Here is a 12,464-nt window from a genome sequence, read left to right on the forward strand (position 1 = left end):
GGACAACAAAACTTATCGTCCTGCACATCTCCTTTCATTACTTTGATGACTTTCGTCTTAAGTTACTTTGTGCTTAGCCACATTCGAATTGCAACTTTATATCGTTTTTACCAGTGACCATGTTGGTTTTCTGAATAATTTGCACGGTGTTGTGTAAAATAAGTCTCTAATAAAAGGATGGACAGTGCAGACTTGCTTGAGGATACGCTTCGTGTAAGAAATGAACGTTCCGCTGTGGACTCGTCAGACGCGTCAATAAAAATATTCATTCGCTCACACTCTATTTAACAGTTGATGAGACAACCCTGTGTAGACTTTCAAGGATGAACATATAAATAAACAGAAAAATATAAATACACAGGAAAATTTTGTCCAAAAAAATAATATGAAAATAAAAATATTCACTGACTACTTCAGTTGGCTTTAGTTTGACTGTTAACAACTCAATTGTCAGTCTTTTAACATTTAGCCTCAATAGTTTAACATGTTCTGAAAGCATTAGCAAAGCATTAATAAATATCTATTAAATTAATAACATTGTAATCATAGTAATAAGAAGATAAAAGATAACTCATCTTTCCTAATCAAGTGACACCCCTTGCAGAAAGTCGCGTCCACACAAGCGTCCTGATTGACGCAATGAAAAATGACGCGACAATGTTTTGAGAAATTGCGTGCTTCAAACGGTGTCGGTCGCAGAATAGGACTTTATTACTTGCATAATTTAATATAACACTTTATGGAACCGGTACTGTTACTACTGTACTTTGTAATGCTTTTGTTAGCACCTTGATTAGGGAGGTGACCGCTTACGATGCGTATGAGGTGTCTAGTCAAACGATCATTTATCTGCGTCTCATTTTTGGTAGATGAAAGAATTTTTGACGAGGCTTTCTCTTTGAAATCATGTTTCAGGAGCACAGGAAAGATAATGACTCGTGTCTTTTGGATTAGAAGCTACGCATCAATGATGGTGATTTATTTCTACACACCGTACTTATATGAAAGTAGTCTTAATTCGCCAGATTATATGACTGTAGAACGACTGAATTAGTATTGAAGAATTGCAACTTTAAGGACCTATATAATAGTTTGTATGACTAAACTGATTTTGATGACCATAGAACCATAATAATAAGATAAATCAAACCGGAGCGGAGGATAGTTAAGCGATTGTATTTTGAAGAATGAGCTTCATAATTGTTCCCGTATACATTTCTAAGGTGTATACTATGCGTTTATAGGTATTAATTTAATTGTTTATACAACAAGAAACACTGTAGTTGATATTAATGGCTAATGTGATCGTAAAGTATCTATTTATGAGTAGATTAAAATGTATGACAAACAAACGGCAGCTGTTCGCGGTTTATACTAGACGATAAACTATCTAAATTCACAACTAATCTCAGTGATAACTCACCCAGTCCTTGCCTAGTACAACTGTACTGCGACCTTCACACAACTACAATACCTATTACATATACACGTAAATAACAGGCCTATATACGTTTCACGACTGACTCCATTACTGAATATATTCGAATTACTCGAGGTAAGTTATTTTTTTTTGAGGTGACTTATTGTAGATTTGCCGCAGATGGCATTAACTACTTGGCCGGACAAATGGGGAGCGCTTAAGGCTCTCACCCGGTACAACGTTACAAACTCGAGGTAAGTATGAAACATATATTCGTATGCTTCAACGTTTTTTTGTATGGTACTTACTCAGATGATAGAGCTTCTTGCACGGATTCATAGTTATAATTCTTTTATACAAATCGTCTCAGGTTTAGGTGAATATCTATTATTACACTGTGAAGCAGCTTGGTGATATACATCCAAAAGTGTATTTCTCTCTACAAAGTGAATCGTGTTAGTAATAATTATGACACGGAAACCTCTGTGCTTGTGACCAAGTGACCATATGTCAAGTGAACATAAATCCTGTACGACATGAGTAAACAAAGTAATTGAAATAAGTACTTAGTCAAACGAGATAAGTACCTATATATAACAGATAAACCAATTTGTCATGTTTCGACGTCGTTTTCACTTATTAAACATTAACGAGACAAAGAATAATTTGCCAGCCTGAGGTGTCCAGTTGGTAATGAGCTATTCATAATGAGGGTAGACTAAACATTCGTCAACGTGATTTGTGTAGTTTGTGGACTACGCCAGGTGTCCGGTAGGTGCAGAGCCGGGGCTAGGAGAGCTCAAGAGTCAGCATTCTCCTTATTGAACAGCTACTTGGAGTATATGAGAAAGACATGGAAATGTCGTATGCTGTCTCTCTATCTCTAAAGGAAGATAAAAGTAATTTTTAATAATTTTCTTTTCAATGTACCATTTATTTATTATTTTTTTTATATATATTTGTACGCCTGCACGCAGGTCGAACACATCACAACATTGTTATTTAAATTATTTTACCACGTTATTCTATTTTATGTGTTCTCGCAAGTAAATTGATTTGATTTGATATTGTGTTTGCTAAACTCATAGGTACAGCTAGTGTACTAACATAAGTATACCGACCGAAGTGGTGTCACCACAGTCGCGTCACCAACAAAATGTGTGCAGTCAGACGTCAGTTCGGTTGTGCAACCAACAAGAGACCAAGTGGAATACCCATTATACAACTGCATACATTTTAATGGCGGCGCAATCATGGTGGAGTACCATGGTGTCCTAGTGAGATATGGCCTTTAGGACGAGAGATTTCTTATATTAGGACACTGACCGTCCGTATCATTATTATATTTCCATATGCCAACGTCGGGGGCCTGTTGTATTTCCTAATGTTTATAGTCCTAAAGTCGATTTTCCGAACATCATTTTCCTAATATTTAATTGTACTAATGTTCGATCATCCTAAATATTGATTATCCTACCGTAATACTTGTCCTAATATTCTTTAGTTCTAATATTAATGCCCCTAAAGTTTGAAATTCCGAATTTTTCATTCCCTATATGATCTATTTGACATATTTTGGTTAGTTGTGACCATCGAGGCCCGAAGGGCCGAGAGGCGGCGGTGAAGATTTGTTTCGTAACGACAGCAGTCACGGGTGCGAGCGAAGCGAGCACGGAAATTCGCGGCACCCCGACACTGTAGATATAGGTTACGAAGGCTGTATGGCAGGGGGCGAGCAAAGCGAGCCCCCTGCCATATAGCCGAGTGGGTTAGGTTACTTGTGACCATCGAGGCCCGAAGGGCCGAGAGGCGGCGGTGAAGGTTCTCTATTGTATTCCCTAAAATTTCTTATCTTACTTTTTATTTTCCTTCACATTTTATTTAGGACTATACATTTTAGGAATATAAACGATTGTAACTATGGACATTAGGGCTTACCATCATTAGGATGAAAAAAAATAGGGCAATGAACACTAGGAGTTAACAAAATTGGACTAGGATCATTAGGACATTCGATACTTAGGACTAAAATGTGAAGGAAAATAAAAAGTAGGATAAGAAATTTTAGGGAATACAATAGAGAACCGCCAACGTCTGTAATATAACAGCGTCATCAGCGTAATTTATAACGTCTGTATATTTAACACGCTAGCCGAAAATCTACCAAAAAACTTGCAGCCTCTTTCATTTTGTGACACAATAAAATAAAAAATACCTGTCACATTATATACTCGTATGGGCAGTGCTTACACTGCGGACCTGGCCAGGCTCCGTTTGACTCCGTCCGCTCATTTGTTCACGTCAAGTATGTACTATTTTTGTAGCCCACTTTACTCTCGCTCTAGTACATTTTAGCTCCAAGCGTCATAATTGACTTTTTTAGTATATACTTTCTAGCAATTATAATTTGCCTTTCATCAACATTAATCTTAAAGGATTATGACGAGATCGTTTTAAAAGCGTGTTACTTGTGTCTCGGGATTTTTTCATTTAAAAGAGAGATTTTTTGACGTGGCTTATTGTTGATTGGTCTCGGATGCCATTTCACTACTTAGCGGGATTCAGTTTTGTAAGGAAGGTGAAATCGTTCAATCTAGAAGACTTTGTTACAATGTTTTGTTTTAGTAAAAAATACATTATTTATCGGATTACTTATACATGAAGCTATAAAATTGAAAACTAAGGACGTTACCTGAAGAGTGAAGACTGAAGACATTTTCTGGGTCCTTCTCCAAAAAAGATCAAGATGACTAAAGACTAGGCTGTATGGGCTAAGTTCCCTTTGCCTGCCCGAATGGACAAATAAAAAAAAACTGATTTGACTAGTTGACCCTATTGGCTAAACAACTCGACGCTCCCACGGACATTTGAATATTTATTTTTACAGAATGAGGAAGTAAAACAATCAGCATTTACGACCGGCCATGTTTGGCGGAAACTACCAACATTTGGCGATCACCTTTCTTTAAAGAGCCGTAAGCGCATGTTATAAAACATTTCATAAAACGAGTCGTTATCGACGCCATGTGGACTGCAAGCCTCGACACAGGAGAGGAGCTAGGAATGTGCTATGAGAGAAACGCTTGTCAACAAAGTATTGTAATAGTTTGGTTTCACCTCGTTCCATCAAATTTAGAAATTATACCTAATTCTTACCGTCTCATTTATCATTACTATATAATATAATTATGACATTTTGACTTCTTTTAATATCATCATCATCATCAGCCGTATGACGCCCACTGCTGGGCATAGGCCTCCCCCAAGGATCTCCACGACGATCGGTCCTGCGCTGCCCGCATCCAGTGGCTTCCCGCGACCTTCACCAGATCGTCGGTCCACCTTGTAGCGGGCCTACCCACTGAGCGTCGTCCGACACGTGGTCGCCACTCCAGAACCTTTCCGCCCCATCGGCCATCGGTTCTCCTCGCTATGTGTCCTGCCCACTGCCACTTCAGCTTTGCAATTCTTCGAGCTATGTCGGTGACTTTAGTTCTCCTGCGGATCTCCTCATTTCTGATTCGATCGAGCAGGGAAATACCGAGCATAGCTCTCTCCATTGCCCGCTGAGCGACACCGAGCCTCCTCACGAGACCCATAGTAAGCGGCCACGTCTCACTGCCGTAGGTCATCACTGGCAACACGCACTGGTCAAAGACTTTCGTCTTGAGACACTGAGGTATTTTGGACGAGAAGATATTCCGCAGCTTCCCGAACGCTGCCCATCCGAGTTGGATCCGACGAGAGATCTCTTTCTCGAAGTTGGACTTACCTAACTGGATTATTTGTCCTAGGTAAACGTACTGGTCTACAACTTCGAGTGTAACGTTCCCAACCTGAACTGGAGTGGGTGCGACATGGTCGTTGGACATAATTTTTGTCTTTGCCATGTTCATGCTAAGACCCACTCGTTGGGATGCGTTACTGAGATGCTCGAGCATGGTGTTCAGGTCTTCCAGGGTCTCAGCCATTAGGACTATATCATCGGCAAATCGAAGGTGCGTCAGGTACTCGCCGTTGATGTTGATGCCAAATCCTTTCCAGTCCAGAAGCTTAAAAATATCCTCCAATGCAGCAGTGAACAGTTTCGGAGAGATGACATCTCCCTGTCTCACTCCTCGCTGCAGTTGGATCGGATTAGAGCTCTGGTTCTGTACTCGAACTGACATAGTGGCATTTTGGTAGAGGTCCCTTAGCACTTCGATGTACCTATGGTCCACTTGGCACCTCTGAAGAGACTGCAACACCGCCCAGGTCTCGATCGAATCAAAGGCTTTCTCATAGTCCACAAACGCCAAGCAAAGTGGCAGATTATACTCTTCGGTCTTCTGTATAACCTGCCGCAGCGTATGGATGTGGTCTATGGTGCTAAAGCCTTTTCGGAAACCGGCTTGTTCGGGAGGCTGGAAATCGTCAAACCTGCAAGCGAGACGATTCGTAATGACCCTCGAAAACAACTTGTAGACATGGCTCAGAAGCGAGATAGGTCTGTAGTTCTTCAGTAGGGCTTTATCACCTTTCTTGAAGAACAAGATCACCTCGCTTCCGCTCCATGCCCTCGGCGTTTTGCCCTGAAATATGACGGAATTGAAGAGCCTTTGGAGGACTTTAAGTATTGGCGTTCCGCCCGCTCTCAGAAGTTCTGCTGTGATTCCGTCATCTCCTGCCGCTTTGTTGTTTTTGAGTTGTTTGAGGGCCATCCTAATCTCGTACAGGCTGACGTCCGGGATATCTTCAGTGTAGTGTCGGGTAAGCTTGGCTCGAGGGTCTCGAGCCATGCTTTCGCCTGATGTTTTCGTGGAATATAGCTGTCTATAGAAACTCTCAATCTCCCTCAGGATTTCGGGAGTCGACGAAATGATTCTGCCGTCCTCAGTTTTCAGTCTCGCTAGTTGACTTTGCCCAATAGACAGATCTTTTGCGAACACCTTGGAGCCCTTGTTCCGCTCTATAGCCTCTTTAATACGTTTAGTATTAAATTGGCGAAGGTCGCTCGTCAAAGACTTCGAGATCTTTCTATTAAGTTGTCTATAACGTAAGACATCCGCTGAGTCCTGCAGTCTCATTTCGTGTCTCTTATCCATGAGTTCGAGTGTGTGTGCGGAGAGTTTCTGCGTTTTGGTACGGCGGGTTCTAAAGTGTTTAGAACCTACCGTACGGACAGCATCCACCATCAGGTTGTTCATATCGTCCACTTTTAATATACTTACTTCTAAAAAACATTTTTCATTTTTTTGTTTTATCTTATGAACACGCAAATGGAGTCAATAAAATACTGTTTTCAGTGCACTAAATGAGTACTCCTAAAATATTCGTATTAATTTGCCCATCAGTTTTCATTTCTTTACTTTTATTTAACGAACGAATACTCCGTCCCATACTCCCATGAATAGTTTTCCCATAGCTCCTAGTTTCCCATACCGGCGCATGCGCAAGGAAACACACAAATGTTCACGTCGCAAATCTGCGCCGCAGATTGCAGCGTATTGATTGTGAATTTGTGACATATGGCGCTGGTGACGATGTGTTTTCGAGGGACTTTTTTAATAAATGAAACAGTAGCAATATGTTTATATGTATATCACATAAACTGCCTATATACGTCCCACTGCTGGGCACAGGCCTCCCCTCAATCATCCGGAGGGGGTATGGAGCATACTCCACCACGCTGCTCCACTGCGGGTTGGTGGAGGTGTTTTTACGGCTAATAGCCGGGACCAACGGCTTAACGTGCCCTCCGAAGCACGGAATCATCTTACTTTTTCGGACAATCAGGTGATTCAAGCCTGAAAAGTCCTTACCAAACAAAGGACAGTCTCATAAAGTGATTTCGACAATGTCCCCATCGGGAATCGAACCCGGACCTCCAGATCGTGAGCCTAACGCTCTAACCACTAGACCACGGAGGCTGTTATATGTATATAATGGGAGTAAATACAATACGGATACGAAGTAATACGGGTTTAGTGAACCTAGTACGTCTTTAAAATCCACAAGATAACTAGCAAATAAATGACGATTTAATTTAATAATATATCGTCAAAAATATTTAGTACATACTTATTTTCTGCATAACTTACAGCACTGACAAAGTTGGCTCGACCATTACAGACGGCGATACGGCTTACCACCTATCACGTTGCGCGTTGGTCTAACAGAAAGCTCGGTGAGGTGTGGGTGGGTACTTAGTTCATCTTGCCATGGATGTACCTCTGACTACCCTAATTGGGATATTGTAGTGAGCTTATGTAAATTACAGCAGTGATGCTAGTTTTTTTATATATTCTAGTAATAGTTTACAATTTAATTATAGAGGTAGGTAAGTTTCCATACTACGTTACATAAGATGTTATAACTAACATTGTAGGTAAATAATGACGGTCGTGCGTAGGCGCAGACGATAATTAGGTATCACAGATAAAATGTAAGTAAGTAAACAAAAAAATAAATCCAATAAGTAAGTAAAATAACAGCCGCCGTGGTTAGGCTCACGATCTGGAGGTCCGGGTTCGATTCCCGATGGGGACATTGTCGAAATCATTTTTTGAGACTGTCCTTTGTTTGGTAAGGACTTTTCAGGCTTGAATCATCTGATTGTCCAAAAAAGTAAGATGATTCCGTGCTTCGGAGGGCACGTTAAGCCGTTGGTCCCGGCTATTAGCCGTAAAAACACCTCCACCAACCCGCATTGGAGCGGCGTGGTGGAGTATGCTCCATACCCCCTCCAGTTGATTGAGGGGAGGCCTGTGCCCAGCAGTGGGACGTATATAGGCTGTTTATGTTATGTTATGTTAAGTAAGTAAAATATGTTTTATCGTAAAATCGTAAATAGTAATTGTAGTGTGGTTGCACGTGTGAGTCGATTAGTATTATTTATGTTAGTACATGCAGGTGTTTACTTAGCTTTAATTGTTTTCAGGTCAATAGATACTTATCTTATCGCCCATTTAGTACAAATGATTTTGTAGTTAGAAATATATGTAATTTTTAACATTATCATGACTAAGGTAACGTGCTTATTATAGGCGATGGACAAGATACTATCAATACACTGTACAGTCATGAGCAATATAATGTATCCACTTTAGGACTCTGTCGCATTAACACATTTGGCATTTAGTGAGACTTACAGTTCAATTTGTCAAACCACTCCACTTGATATCAACTCAGACTCATAGTCTGAACCATCCCTCAAAGTAACGAAAACGTCACTATCACCCTGTATATATTTATCTATACTATTATCAATATAAAGTGTTAATACTGTAGTAGGTATGTAATAACCGTGATCGCGGGCGACAGATGGGTTCCGATAGCACTATCTACGTAATGAGTTGTTATCGCACGGTGGCTGCGTGAGTGCTCTATACCGCATGTAGCACTCAAATGATTAGCGTGGCTTAGGTCGTGTTTGTGCGATTAATGTATTATAAATACGCATGTCGTAAAAATGGCCAAAGGTTTGTGTCCTTTCTAACATGATGGGGCATAATGGACGATGGGCTGATCATTTGTCTACACTATGCTGTAGGTCGTTTTCTGATTATTTGTCGCTCTGCCCAGTTTAGGTAATACACAACAACAACCAAAAACACACAATACACAACAACAACTAACAAGTAATATTACAACAACAAACACAACAGCAACAACAACAGTTGTATTAGTAGAACTAAAAAGTAACATTGCAATTTTTTAATATTGCTTTTTTAGACGAATTGCTTCGATGTGGCCTTTTTAACCCCCCCAGACCAAAATTCTTCCGTATCGTACGAGCACGCGTTGTCAGATATTTTAGTTTTAGCTTCAGGAAACTTTCAGCTTCCGGGATTACTAATGTGAGTTTATACATTATTATGTATGTGTATGTGTGTGTCGGGGTCGGGTTTGCTAAAATAAATTCGAGTGTTTTTGGCGTTTGACAAGTCACACTAGAAGATGCTAATCTAGTGAAAAGATTAAGCGATCGATTATACAAAAAAGTCGTTGCAATACATATACCCACATATGTCTAAGTTTAATCCATTTTAAACGCCCGTTGCATGCATAAAACGCAAGAGATTTATAAATTAGTTGTCGAGGAAGGATCTGCTATTTTAAATTCAATTTTTGTTTTAAATGGCAAATGTGCGTATAATAAAGTGATTTTTCGTTGTAATGTCTTTAAAGACGTAGGTTTTATTGTACGAAGTATAATGAGTGGAGCGAGTGTCTTCCACGTGTGTAGGTGCGCGCGCAGCTGCGTGCACGTGCGTGCGATTTGTGCCGCACGCACCTACGCAGGTACGATAAACGACCCGCTCAGGAATAAAGAATAAAAAATAACAGATAAGAACGTCCAGTCGCCACTCTTTTACGAGTATGTACAGTTTAGAGCCTTTTAGGTTTTACTGGATTTCTACAATTCGGTATAAAGTTAGCTAAAATTCGCGAAGCTTCTGTGTGGGGCGGTGTGTTTATATACACATATTTACTTCATAATACTATCTAACGAGCATTCACTACTTTCCTGGAAAGTATTACTTTTGAAGTTTACGTTGAACTTCCTACTTTACATCAGCCATCTGTACTACGAATAGAAAATTACTTAAATATACCACTTACTTACCCATAAAAATGAATGGACACATTGCATTCTCATCAGTTAAGCAGTACAACTGTAAAGAACTTCCAATGTCTGCAAAACAGATGCGCACCGAAATATGACTTAAACAGCCGACATTTGTGAGACAATGAAAGCAGACAATCAGCTTATTGACCCTGAGTCAAACATTCCCCACATGTTTTCACCAATAATGAGTAAAGCACCTATCGTAAAACGAAAAAAGTTGGAAATTTTGGCTTTCTTTAAGCCAAATGTTGGTGGTTCTCACGTCCATGTGTTGAAGGTTTTGGGCAACCGAAGAATCTGCCTTGCAGATGCGTCGGTGTTTTCAAAGTACTCAGTTCCAGAAACGTCGAATTGAATTCGTATTCGTACGCTGCTGTTTTTAATTTTGATGATAAATTGTTTTTTACAGTTTGCTGGAAGACTTTAATGCATGGGAATTAATGTACCTATTGTGTTTGTAATGCCGTGTAGAGGTATATATTGCGAATTTAAAAGTACATTGTTGGTTTCATTGCCTTTTACTGAATTTTATGAAAAAAGAGTTATGAGTATTGCACTTACTCTATAATTTGAATATTTTAGATAAGTGCTTACTTGAATAGAAATATGTTCTGCTTTTCGGAGATATATAGGAAAACATTCAAATATATATTTAAAAGCATCTAACAAATCCTGTTGTACCACCTGATTGTAATTGTTTATTTTTTTATATTTTTTTAAGTACAATAAAGATATTTTGTATTGTTATGTACATTATAATGACTAAGTAATTAACTTATAAAGTACGATTGATGGTCATCACAGGTTTGATGAAGCATTGATCTATTACTGCCGGAGTCCATGGTTTGAAGAAAACTTCAAATAAAATATTTTTAAGTACATTAATTTTAAATATGCCTACCTACCGCAATCTGTTTGTGAGCTAATCATAGTTTGTAGTTCACCTAAAAACGTCTTTATTCGTCCGGCTGACAGGCGGACGTGGCGGCAAGGTTCGCGCTGACAAATTGTCAGTGTGAAATTCACGGCTGTGAAACTAAATTCCTCAGGTGACGAATATATGTTTTTAATAAGAAATGTGATTTATTGATGTGGCGACAACTACGATTAATATAGATACTCACGACCGTAATAGCTGCTGGGGTAAACAGACATGGTCATATTAGAAAACAATCCACATTTTTTAAACTGTTTGGGTCTCATAGGGTACGTACATGTTAATTTAATTTTGAAACGAAAATATATGATATGGTTGAAAAGAGGAGGTAAATTTCATTTGTAGGAAGAAATCTCTGGAGTTACTGAACCGGTTTTGAAAATACCACAGTATTTGATAACTGAAGACCACGCGGTTGGAGTCGCGAGCAAAGAGTCTACTCGTAATATAATGAAGTTTACTAAGTCATTATTCACATTCTAAACTTAACTTTGAATGATCAATATTTTTTCGGTCTAATATTAAGTCAATTTTAAAACCTATCATGGAATTTTTAAATTCGATCATATTATATCAATAATTATCTATAACTTTTTAAATAATTATTTTGATCGGCGTTCATCATTTTGACGTTCGCAGAATGGATTATTTTTACATAAATAGTTATTAAGTTGTATAAGATTTGAATATTAATAGTTGGTTTTGGCGGGTAGTGCTAAATATAAGCAGGTTGTGACGTCCGTCGGATGTAGAGCTTCGTGCATGGTTTGCATATGAGGGACTGAGGGTACCTTTGCAATTCGATCGTCCAAGCGTCCTCGCAAATCAGGACATTAAGCACCTGCAGGCGTAGTACCTACCTCTTCATATATTATTTATGAATTCATCGAATAAATAAGACTTAAATCAAATATTTGACGGTAGCGGTCAATGTTTGATGAAACTGTTTGACATTGTATGGCTTTCTTGTTGGTGGGCATAATGTTGAGGTGTTTAAGGTCATTTATCTGAAAATATGTTTTTAATTTCAACTTTAAATTCCGAACTAAACTTCGCTGTAAACTGTATCCGAAATACGCATGTAACATTTGGGAGTGTAGGTGGTCGGGTGCGTCTCCCAGTTTCCTCGAGCGAGCATGTGGTTATCAACTGCGCGCGTACAAGGGCGGCATTGTGGTGGCTCGCCACGTGCTGCGCAGATTCCGCCCGCCATCGCCAGCTGCCCACGCGCATGCCCACTACACACTGCTAATCTTGCTTCCAGCCATGATTGGTTGAAATATATATAATTAAAAAAATATAGAAGACACTCAACCTCAGCAACTCTGGTGTCAGGGCTAATTACAATATACACGGTGGCCCAGAAGTTCACGTTCAAAATGAAAAATTAGAAAGAGGGGCTTATTAGCTACCAGAAACACCCCCATGTATGTTTAGCAATTATTTACGGTTTAGGAGATAGGTATAACCCATTTTGTACCTTTTTCTAGATTTTT

Source organism: Pectinophora gossypiella, chromosome 14, assembly GCF_024362695.1.
Source record: "Pectinophora gossypiella chromosome 14, ilPecGoss1.1, whole genome shotgun sequence".
Taxonomy (NCBI): Eukaryota; Metazoa; Arthropoda; class Insecta; order Lepidoptera; family Gelechiidae; genus Pectinophora; species Pectinophora gossypiella.